This window comes from Siphateles boraxobius, unplaced genomic scaffold, assembly GCF_051911475.1.
Source record: "Siphateles boraxobius isolate OS27281-9 unplaced genomic scaffold, OSU_SipBor_1 130, whole genome shotgun sequence".
Classification (NCBI taxonomy): Eukaryota; Metazoa; Chordata; class Actinopteri; order Cypriniformes; family Leuciscidae; genus Siphateles; species Siphateles boraxobius.
The window spans coordinates 22,782,070-22,794,801 of NW_027508734.1; the positions used below are offsets into that span (position 1 = coordinate 22,782,070).

General features: G+C 37.5%; 1 protein-coding gene across 1 annotated transcript in view; it reads right to left on the bottom strand.

Moving 5' to 3' along the window:
- kcna4 (potassium voltage-gated channel, shaker-related subfamily, member 4) overlaps positions 1-12,732 on the bottom strand; it is a 134,574-nt gene that overhangs the window by 85,300 nt on the left and 36,542 nt on the right. The window lies entirely within an intron of this gene.

Sequence of the window (12,732 nt, forward strand, 5' to 3'; positions counted from 1 at the left end):
GCCAAAGAGTTCATCGCCCACAAACTCATCCACATCTCACTGATGACTGTGTTGTTATGAAACCGTTGCCGTGGCACTCATACTTTGGCAGGAGTGAAGGATTCCAGGCTGTCAATGTATCAATGCTAAAATATTACAAAAACAAACTAACAAATAACATGGAATAGGTCCATACAGAGAGGTCAGATAAATGTATGCATTCGGATTTGTCATAAATCAATGATGATTGAAGTCATAAATATATAATATACAGTAATAATGCTACTGTTCAAAAGTTTGGGTCAGTATGAAGTTTAATATTTCTATAAATCTTACCAATGCTGCATTTATTTGATCACAAATGCAGTAAAAACTGTAATATTGTGAAATATCATTACAATTTAAAATAACCATTTTCTATTTTAATATTATTTTAACATGCAATTTATTCCTAAACTGAATTTTCAGCAGCCATTACTCAGTATTCAGTGTCACATGATCATTCAGAAATCAGTTTAATGTTTTTGTTTTTTGTTTTTTGTTTTTGCTCAATAAACTTTCCTTATTATTATTATCAATGTTTAAAATGGTTGTGCTGCTTAATATTTTTATGGAAAACAGTGATACAATATTTAAGTATTTTTTATTAATAGAAGGTTCGAAAGAACAGGATTTAATTGAAATCCAAATCTTTTGTAACATTGTAAATGTCTTCACTGACACTTTTGATCAATTTAATTCACCCTCTTTTTTATTACTTTTAAGATATTTTATTAAGAAAATTATTACTTACTGGCCATTTTGAAGGCTTACATTTGAAGGCTGTATCTTAAGAATATTTTAATATTTACATTCCTGCCTGTTCTACACTCAAAGCTATTGTGTGACTTAAGAAAATTTAGAATTGCCATATGGACTAAACTCTTTGTCATAAAACAACATGTGAGTGAGTAAAAGAAGACACAATATTCATTTTACAGTGCTAGTCAGAATTATTTGGTAAATATGATCAAACATGGCTGTAAAAAAATAAATTAGCTTTGTTGATCCTTTTGTACGGAGCCCCCCTAGTCCCACTTTGTCAAAAAAAAAAATTATAACTATCTCGTGGCCTCAAGATACTATCTCGTGGCCTCAAGATAGTATCTCGTGGCCTCAAGATAGTATCTCGTGGCCTCAAAATAGTAACTCGTGGCCTCAAGATAATAACTCGTGGCCTCAAGATACTATCTCGTGGCCTCAAGATAGTATCTCGTGGCCTCAAAATAGTAACTCGTGGCCTCAAGATAATAACTCGTGGCCTCAAGATAGTATCTCGTGGCCTCAAGATACTAACTCGTGGCCTCAAGATAGTAACTCGTGAACTCAAGATAGTATCTCGTGGCCTCAAGATAAGTATATATAAAAGGAGAATGCACAATGAAGCAGGTTATCTCCCCAAAGCAGAAAGTGCGCGCTAAGGCTGCTACCGTCTTAAGGCACTTCTTGGTAGGCTAATAGCTATGGATAGAGAGCTTTTGATAAAGTTGTATTTTAATTTAGGGATGCGTTACCAGGATATCCTGAACACACTTGCTTTGCAAGGGATTATTGTCAGTAAAAGGCAGTTAAAGGAACACTCCACCGTTTTTTGAAATAGGGGTTATTCACTGTCTCCCCTACATTTAGATAGGTGGGCAAATGCATTTTTGTCTCAGTGCATGCATTGTCTTAGTCTGGCAGGGCCACCGAAGTAGCAGGCGAAGCACTGATACTTGGGCGCAGAGATATCACGCAACACCTGAAATAAAGCTTGCAACAAAGAACCGGCAAAAGTAATGATTATGCATGAAACATTTTAATTGTTTATTGGTAAACTAGTGTTTTCTATGTCAGCGGCTGCAAAGATAATGTTGACGATGCAGACTCGCCATCTTCACAGTATTAACATGCCTATAGAGAGAAATGCACACTTCATATGAATTAGCCTACATAAGCAAGGGGTAGCCAATTTCTTTTAGTTTTTAATTGTTTTGTTTAAAAGTAGACATTTCGAGCTTTCTATAGATATACTTCTCAGGTCTGGGTTTTGGTTCATTTATGAGACGCGCTCCAGTTCACGCCTCCGTGTCCTGATTATATTTTCTATACAGGGACAAAAAAGGTTTAATTTTAAATAATTATTTTAAAATAAAATACTGTATCTTTAATGCTGTGGCCCTAATTTTCTGCCAGAGGTCCTGGACATCTTGTTCAGATACATGGAATCATGGATTCGACCAAGTACCAACAGATAAAAAATCAAAACCTGACAATAACATGTTAATAAAAGGGGGCAAATAATTGTTCCCAATATGTTTGGGAGAAAAACATTTATTTCATGTGATTTTCCCCTAATTTTTAATTATTTTACTTTAATAAAAGGTTAGTTTTTTGCATTTTTTTAAATAAAATATCAAAAGGATAAACAATGCAGATTTATTTTTTACAGGCATCTTTGATCATATTTACCAAGGGGGCAAATAGTTCTGACTTTGATTTGATGAGACCTTTATTAGCTTTAAATCCGTGTTCCACTCAGATATTAGGTGACGTATGTAAAAGGGCAAGCTGGATACATATGTCACAGCAGGTCTGAAGTAGGTAAGACTAGGATGCTGGCTTTCATTCAGACACTGGCTGGGATGTGACCTGGATTTGGATGTGCTTTGATACAGACGACTGATGGGGGATCAGTTTATCAGAACGAGCAGGAGCATTGGCAATATTCTGTAAAGGGCAAACAACACACATGGTAGACTATACGTGATCTTTTTTAGCTTTTGAGCCTCTGCACTACATTGCAAGAAGAAAAAAATACATTAGTTTAATACTGCACTCTTAAAAACCAGCCAGTGATTTTACAATATAATTAGAGCTGTTTTTGATTGAGCCAAGAGGGCCAAAGTGAAGCCAACGACACTAAATGACAAGCATTATATGTGAAAGTCAAGACATTGCAGAGAGTTTTTTGACTTTCAGTAGCTACCCTTTTATGAGTCACTGGAGGCAGATCAGATACATTTTGCCCATATGTGATGCAATGACAGCGTAACATCATCCAACGGAGACACCTGCTTTGGTCAAGGAGTAAAACGCAAAGACCCTCTATTAAGAGACATCATGAAAAAAGTTTATTTTGCTAATATGGGTTAATGATAAAAATATGAGAAGCATCTCTAAGGACAAATGTGCCATCTGTTTGCAGCATGTGTGAGTCTGTCTTTTGCCACCCAGCACAAAGTCAGGAGGGCACTCCCTGTTTACGTGTCTCCTAAAATGAACTGGACTAAACGTAGTTAAAATAAATGACAACACTGACACATCAGTGACCTTGGAAAATGTTATATCTCTGGGTGAAACAACAATTTACTTTGTATAGCCTACTTACTTTTTTTGATCACAAGTTAATACTGTGTTGTGAACTTGTGACCAATGTTGGGGGTAACACATTAAAAATAATGCAAGTTACACAACCAGATTACTTTTTTCAAGCAACTAGTAAAGTAACGCATTACCTTTGAATTTACAACAAATAGTTACTTTTTTTCCCCCCATTTATTGACAGACACCTCTCCTGTCCTCATGTTGAGAGATATTGGGAGTAAAGGTGTTGTGTGCGCTGTGTGAACATGGTTCTATAGTTCTAGACTAAATGTGAGCATTCATTTAATCACCTCACTTACACAAAAAGAGATTCAGTATTCCTAAAAATTAATAAAAATTTTAAAATGCTAACTCAAAATATTTCACAAACCTGTAATAACAGAATATGTTAAAAAACAAAAATGTACTTTATGAATGTAATCTCACTTTATTAACCAATGTCTTTGCTGCTGACCTTTTATGATTAAGTTTAAAAGTAAAAGCAATAATGACTTCAGATAAACATCACATTTGTGTTTCATATGTTTTCATTGCTGAAGAGTTTTGAACTTCTCTTGCACCCTATTCTTCTGCATTCCACAATGGCAGCATAGCTGAAAGGATTGTTTGAGCTGCACCCTCTATTGTACATGCGTGAATTTGCATTTTCTTTTTCATTTGCACTTTTGGTATGAAAGGGCCTTTACATTTGCCAAAAAATATAACTTTTTTTGTTATTAAAAAAACAATCAAGAAAGCCAAGCCCAGGTGAGAAAAAGTAAATGCAAAAGTAATGTAACGAGTAAAGCAATTAGTTACTTTTTAATGGAGTATCATGATATTGTAACACATTACTTTTAAAAGTAGCCTTTCCCAATGCTGGTTGTGACCATAACACATTCACTAACATTAAAATTGTTAAATGTGAAATCTCATAAATATGAGCTATTGCAACTCTACATATTCAAATTTTACACAGTCCAGTCATATACAGTCCTGAGTGTTATTCGGCCCTTTATGAATACATAATGTGAAATGAACATTCAGTTGTGATATTCTCACATGTATGATGATTGTGAAACATCAGTTGCAGTGTCTGTGGTAGAGCTGCTGGCATATTTGTCTTGTCCTGGCAGCCTCAAAGGGAAGACCACTAGGTATGAGACAACTCTCCATCTGCCTCCCGTGCCAAAGCTAGCAGGGCCCCTCTGTCTTATTCGCCCCTGCCGAGTTTACAGTCCTGGTGGTGACTGGCATCAACAGCAGTCTCATGCTGCTACTGAATCATGAAGCATTTCGCACTGAAGCAAGAGAGTGTGTGTGAGACTGAGGACAGATTGAATGATTGTAGCCGTGTACAGTCATGCCGGTTCACGGCCGGTGCCCTGTGAAGCACTTAGCAGAGTCTTACAGGCGATTACAGGGACTTCTCAAGTGGCAGATATCAAATTCTCCTTAAATGAGAGCTTAAAGGAGTTTAGCTATCTTTACGGGTCATCTCTCTGTTTTATTTATAATGAAATTTAAACAAGCATTAAGCAACACAAAATATGTCTTAATATGAATTCAACAAAGAAAATATGATGAATACACTGATAGTATTAATAAATACAATACAGAAAATGTAGTAGGGAGTCTTTATTCTATTTCTAGGTTTACTTACAGGCCTTTCCTGTTTCCATTTTCAGTCGTGCTGTTAGTCTGCTCTGTAATAAAGCTTTTCCATTAAATACAGTAGCAAAACATACACTTTAAGAAAAACATCATCATTATTTGTTACCCATTATGCTATTCATGTCTTTATCTGAATTCATTTTGGTCTTATCTGCTCCTACAGTAGTTTCCTTATTCCCTGCCCTATAAGGGGCAGACAGTGTGACCTTGGGTTTGCAATGCCTGGATTCGGAAACCTGACTTTTTTCAGGGTTTGCCGCTCTTCTGAATCAGACACACATAGTATAAAATATAGAATGATAAAAAGCATCACAGAAAAACCATTCTAACTACAGGAATGTTCCATAGACAAATTCACTTCATGATTGAAGGGAACCAATTGCTTGTAAGCAGTGATATATATATATATATATATATATATATATATATATATATATATATATATATATATATATATATAAAGAGTTCAGATGTAAAAGCCTCTAAGTGCCATTTGAAATTTTCTTCTAGAATGATAATTTTTATCAAGCTTGTATATTTAAGTTCAGTAATTTCACTTAAATGGCAATTAATCTTCATTGCCATTTAAGTGAAATTACTGAACTTAAATATACAAGCTTGATAAAAATTATCATTCTAGAATAAAATTTCAAATGGCACTTAGAGACTTTTGCATCTGAACTCTTCATATACACTGTATATAAAGCTTAAATTCTTGTTTTTTTAAATACTTATATCAATAATGATTAGGATAGTTAAGATGGTTAAGATATTTTATATTTTATGATGTTTTGTTTTGGTTTAAGATACTAACACATAAAATCATATTTATTATTTGAATGTACTGAAAATGAATTCAAAATAAATAATTGTATAGAATAAAGTGATATATGTCATGAATGTTAATGAAACACACACACACACACACACACACACACACACACACACACACACACACACACACACACACACACACACACACACACACACACACACACACACACACACACACACACACACACACACACACACATTTTGTTTATCTTGCTGGTTTATTTGTTCTCTGTAATTAGCTAATAGTACCAGACTGCATTCTTGCTGGGGTTTTTTCCCTATATTTTATAATGCATTAAAAAAACATGGCTGCTGTACAATATATTACAGTTATTATTAATCTGGTTCCTGATAACACAGGTACACTTTATCACCACAAGTCAACTGTTCTTACATTCCTAAATTTTAGATATATGAACCAGCGCAGGCAGTGTGACAGAATAGCTGAAGAGCACATTAAGATCACATCTTATGTTTCTGGGAGTGATGGCAGCAGAGATGTTGAGTTATGCACACAAACCTTGTACACTCATAAGATAAGTGGACCCTGGAGCATCTCTGGGTGAGTAGCCACAGGATGGATGTTTTAGAGGGATTTACAGCAGTGATGGCTTGTAAACATTTTTAGGCATGATGCCAATAAGAAATAGATGTAGCTGTGCTGAAGAAGGTGAGAGAGTTCCTCTGATCTAACCTAACTGTGATCTCCTCGCTTCACCCGAGGAATAGGTACCAGCCGTTACCAAGAATTGGAATGTAAGCACACTCGTTTACAAATCTCTGCAAATGCGAGACAATAAACAGATGTTCAGGCAACATTTTAGTGTGTGTGCTATGTGTTACTTTGCACGTCGCTGAATCGGTTTCACACTCGAGTATTCCAGATGGAGATGGAACTCAGCACTTCACTGAGGCAAAATGCTTGAAGCCTAAACAGTGAATGCAGATCTCAACCCAGCATGTGAGATCTTTTTTTATGAATTTATTTATTTATTTCTATGAGTGATCCACGAGCAAACCCTCTGCAGGTAGTCCTGTTCATCACAGAGACAGCATGTGGATCTGAGCTTGGCCAAGTCCAATCCCAGCCCCTCTCCGCCTGTCACTTAGCCAGCACAGTGTGACACATTCAAAGCCTCTCTACTATTCATTAGCATAGAGGCTCTTTAGAATGAAATAAATATCTTTTCCTGCCTCATCAGTTTGAATTTGAGGAAGGAATGGTTACGTAAGCCAGCTAAATTTATCAATGCTCATTTTATGCAAAGCTCAAGCTTACAGGCGGAGCCTGTGCGGTATTCCAACAGGAGGATGCCTTTTGTTTTCCTCCAAGCCATTTTATTCTATTTCTGTCTGTGAAAAAAAAGGAGGAAAAGATGCAACACACAAAAAAAAGCCATTTTAAGCAAGAATTTCTTTGGTTTGGGAAAAATATTAGCTTGTTTTTTCTGTCCGTCAAATTAGGCATCCATAAGAAATCATTCATGACTTTCCTTACTTTTCCTTACTAAAGCACTGCAAGAGAAAAGAGAACATACTGTATACTCTGTGTCATTAAAAAAGCTTTGTATATAGCAAAATGAAAAAGATGTGTGTGTGTGTGTGTGTGTGTGAGTGTGTGTGTGTGTGTGTGTGTGTGTGTGTGTGTGTGTGTGTGTGTGTGTGTGTGTGTGTGTGTGTGTGTGTGTGTGTGTGTGTGTGTGTGTGTGTGTGTGTGTGTGTGTGTGTGTGTGTGTGGCTTGAGTCTTTGATGAATGAATTGGTATTCTAACAGTGTGAGGCTGGAAGTGAACTGCTCTGCTCCCACAGGAAACTGTTGGTGTTCCTCTTTCTTTCTTTCTTTCTTTCTTTCTGTCTCTCTCTCTTCTCTCTCTGTAAGGCTGAATGATATGCCCCATGCCTGTGAGCTGCTCAGTCGTATACAGGGCTGACTGACAGCTCCCTCAGAGCAGCTTAAGCAAAAATGGCACAGTATAACACAGCACAACATAGTTCAACACAGCTCAGCTGAACTCTACACTGCATACCATTTATCTGCACAGGCCAAAATTGGATAAACACAGGACTGCACGTTTAAAGTTCTAGCTGTTTCACAGAGTGGAAATAAGTAGTGCAAAATTTGAGAATGCCTTCATGCCATAAATATGAAAAATATATGTTCTCAAAATCAATTAACAAATTAACATGATGCATCAGTGTTGCAAGAAAAACAAACATACAGGGTGATCTGTCTAATTCGATTCACAAACAAATGACTCTTACGAAACATTTATTTTATTGAATCACTTAAAAAGACAAATTCAGGAGGTAGCGGTTTGATTCAGTCTGACAAATTCTTCAGTGAATGAACTCATGGAATCAGTTGGAGCAGCTAATGAATCAACATTTGACTCACTTAGTGAATTGCAAGTTCCATGTCAAAGCATCATTAGTTCAATAAATCCATTAGGCGGCTGTTATTTACTGTGCAACCCAGGCAAAATATATATTCTATCTGCAACTTTTTTTTTTTTTGCCATAACCCTTATAGTAACGCAAATGAAAAGTAGGCATGCCTAATTTAATACCGTGACAAGAAAGATAAAAAGAAAACTACAAGACAATCAAAATGGAACAAATCAACAACCACATGGCAATTTGTAACTATTGTATGTTTTGGCAAATAGGTGGCTAATTTGTATGAATTTGAACTATCGCATTTGTACATTTATGGTTATGGATGGGTTTGGGGCGGACCTTCATGCTTACTTTTTTTTGTAAATCAGACATTTTCATACATATTTAACCTTTTAAAAGTTATGTTTTTCTGTGAGATTGTGTTGGAACCAATGCATTTATTCTTATTTCACTCTAAAAAGTTTTTTTGTTGTGTCTTGAAATTTATTACCTCTCTAGCTGGGTCCTAGTATAAAATAGTTTGGGAACTCAAGTTATACAACAAACTTCCACACACTCTTCTGTCCTCATTGAAATCAGCCAGTGACTCACTGTAGGATCAAAACACAGCACTTGCAAAAACTCCCGTTTTCGCACATCACCCCCATGCATTGTCTCAACCTACTTGGAACATTCCTCGTTGAAATTCGAGTCCAAAGCTAACCCCCTTCAGCACCAAATGTTTATGCTGCAGCTCTCATAAACGTCTACCCATTGTTAATCATGCAAGTGTACACGTGAGGATGTGCATGGAAGTCATCACATGACCTCTGCTCAACCTAGCATTGTTGTAAACACAAGACTCAAATTTGATATCTGTTTTAAATGAGCACATTTTTTTTCATCCAAAGTGACTTACAGTGCATTTGAGGTGCGAGACTGTCAATAGCTGTAACAAGTTTTTGAGCCATTTATCTCGAACTTTGTTAATTAATGTTCGCCTTAAACAACAAAGTTGCTTTGAAATCTACAATTTATCCTTAAACTGTATAAATTAACATTCTCTTTATACTTTAATACAAATTAAAGTATAAAGCGTATTTTCAATAGAACTTCACCAAATTTTGTTTCATTTTATCTTTTTTATAAGTTTTAAAAAGTTAAAAATGTATTTTATTAATTTATTACTTTTTCATTAAGGTATCAGTTAAAATTGTATAATGTATTTGGATGATGTAAAAAATATTATATATTAGATAGGGGAAAGGTTTGACATCGGCTGATTGATATGATCCCAGATTGTGATCCAAGAAAATTGGTGGTTTTATGACCACCCAAATTGATTTGGGAATTCTGTGACATTGTTTGAAGGTCATTTCTCAATAGTCTCTACACAGCTGTGTAGAGAGGCTTTCATTCTCATTTGGTCTGAAACTTAATTTGAAACTCTAATCCCTAGTCTCACGCACACACATGCATACATACACGCATGGCCACCTAGGATGATGAGGGCACTGGCAGGTCATGGGTGTCACAGCTGAAAATATCAGACTGACTCCTGCTGCTCAGGTTCAGCCCAGGCCCCCTTTGATTGGCAGAAGCCTTTGAAAGTGTGTGCGTGTATATGTGTCCGTGATGCGTTTGTGCGTCAGTCAGAGGCCTTTCCAAAAGGACCCGCCGCATTGTGTGCTCCGAAAGGTTGAGCGGGCAAATGGAAATATCCATTGTACGTGATTGACAGGATCTGACACCCTTATATATCACTGTGTTGAACGCTCATAGGAAATATACGTCCCTCCCTGAGTCTAAATCCTCTGAGATAGAGCCGCTTAAGCAGAATGCTTCTGCACCACTGTGTTCGCGTACCATTCAGAGGCTTGAATGTACCATTCAGTCGCTCACAATCTGAATAAATGTAAACCGACACCTATTTCTCTGTGAGAAGAACAACTCAGAGTATACAGCGTATATGAATATCTGCAGCTAGACTTGGCTAATACATCATATCAACTTGACAAATCCAGTTACTCATGTTTGTAGGCATGTTGGAAAGCTTTAGCTGTGAGCAAAAGACGAAACAATAAACAGTTTACATTTGATAGTAAAAGAGTGCACCTCAGCTCTAAGGTGAATTTAAATAAAAAAAATATTATTCATGTCTGCAATGAAAGAAAGGGTCTCCCCTGAATAGATCTACCATGTGACTTCTCTTCTCTTTACTTCTCTTCCCCCCTCTTCACTTCTTTTCTCTTCTCCCCTCTCCTCCACTTGTATTTTTGCTTCAGACAATTCACACTGGCAGTTTCCATGACAACAAATAGAAATTTCCCTTCACACCTCATGCGGGTGCATTTCACCGCCAGTGCATCGAAGACAGCGCCCGCCTCCCATGTCACAAACTGTCTGTGCCATGCTCTTGTGCTCCAACCTCCATTTCTCCCCCAAAACCCCTCCTCCCCGCACTGCTACCCATGTCACTAAGCCTTAGCTCCAAGCTACAGCCCACTAGCTTCTTCAAGGCCTCATGCTGACCGCGAAGACACAAGTGTCATATAGAATCACGCTCTCTGGTCCTCATTTGCCTATCTCTCAGAGGCTGGTTTGGTATTATGGTTGGCTTAAGATGAGTCCCATGTATATCAGAGAATGATGTCAGTAATTGCACAGAGCGGCTGAGGATGTGCCGTGTGCCCGTGGCGGTGTGTGTGTGTGTGTGTGTGTGTGTTATGGTTGGCTGAGTACATGCAGTCTTATGTGTTCTGTTCTCTTACAATTCAATAGTTTCTGCATCAACAGTCTTCTGTCTCTCTGCCAGAGCATTACTTCCATTCACTCTGCCATGCTCCTATTCTTGTTCATACATTTTTTTTCTTCTCCACTCTTTCACAATTTTATCTCTTCCTCTCATTCCCGTGGAACTGTCCCTCGACTGTTATTCTGCTCTGTCATCCATTGTTCAACTCATTTATTTGAGTCTTTTTTTTCCACTCTCAGCACCTCTCCCTTTCTTATCTCCCTATTTTTGTTTCACATAGTCCTGCAGAGCTACCAGACTGGTCTAACATATATTCAAAGCTGCCGAAGGGACCCATTTCAAAAGAGGCTTCTGTTGCCAAGACAGCAGATTTTCTCTCTGCAAATATTACAGCACATTTAAGAGTGATGTTGACAGCCCTTTATATGCCTTATTTTGAAGTAACTCGTTGTGATTACTATCATAGATCAACATAAGTCAACCAGGGTTGAAAGAATTGGCTTCCTTCAAATTCATGAGTTTGAATTCACTTGAATTGGCCACACCCAACAGGAAGTTGAATTGGGATGTCAGGAAAAGAAATGTACTGAATTGTAAGGCTTAAAAAGAAAACTTTAAAAACTCTGTCATGTTAACGTTTAAAGATGACCCTGATAAACCTTTATAGTTAAAATTACAGTTCTTACTGGCTCACAACCCTGATGTCGACGCATGTTTTTAAACTTAGAACTATGACCTTAACTTTGATCCACTCAACCTGTCAAAAAGATAGATGGTAGTTAGTGTTGTCACAAGCCAAACAATCAAAGCTTATCAATTAAAATATATGCAACGACGAGGATGTCATTTACTACGCACATTTCTAATAAATGATGTTAAACCACAATTGATCTCTTCCTCAATTGCTGTTCAAAGGGGGGAAATAATTTAGCTAAATCTTTCACGGGCCATGACCAACGATCATTTTTGGGCAAATCAAAATTTTGATTATCACTTGATTGCTTTAATTGCTTGAAAATCAAATGCCGTCTGGAGAGGCCCTGGGAAAAGAGCTGGTAATTAGGGTACAGATTCGTAATGAGGAAAAGGGCACAATAGCATAGCATGGGAGAGATTGGACTTTTATCTGTGAAAGAGTTGGGGGAACCTAAGAATGGGGGAGATTAGAGAGAAAAGAGAGGATCCAGGAGTACGGCGCAGAGAGAGGTTAAAGGAAACTGTTGGAGCGTTAAATGGTGTCGAATTTCTAGGGACAGTAACAGGCCGGGCATTATGTTTCCAGCAGCATTAGGGATAAGGCTAGCCACTTACTGCCACGTTTCCTGGTAGTGTGAACGCTACAGAATGCCCACCATGTGCTTGGCTATTGTTCTGTGTCAGGTTTAATGTTACACCTTTGAGTGATGTGGCCAATTCCTGGAAGACAGCCACAAGCTCCAACTCAAAGCCAGCAAGACTGACTCCAAACTAAATATAATACTACTCGTGGCCTGTTTCATTCAATGACCTTGCATGAGAGTGATGCATATAGTATCGTGCTCCTCAGACCAAACACGACTAGCACATTGGCGAGCCAGTCTACATAAATGAGCGTATGGACCATGACTGTTCCAGGCAATGGTAACAAACATGTTCGGACACAGCTAATGCGAATGTGACAGCTGACATTCCACGTCAGATATGTTACGTAAGTGTGACGAAGCAAGCTGGAGTGGAAGCAAGGACGGGTA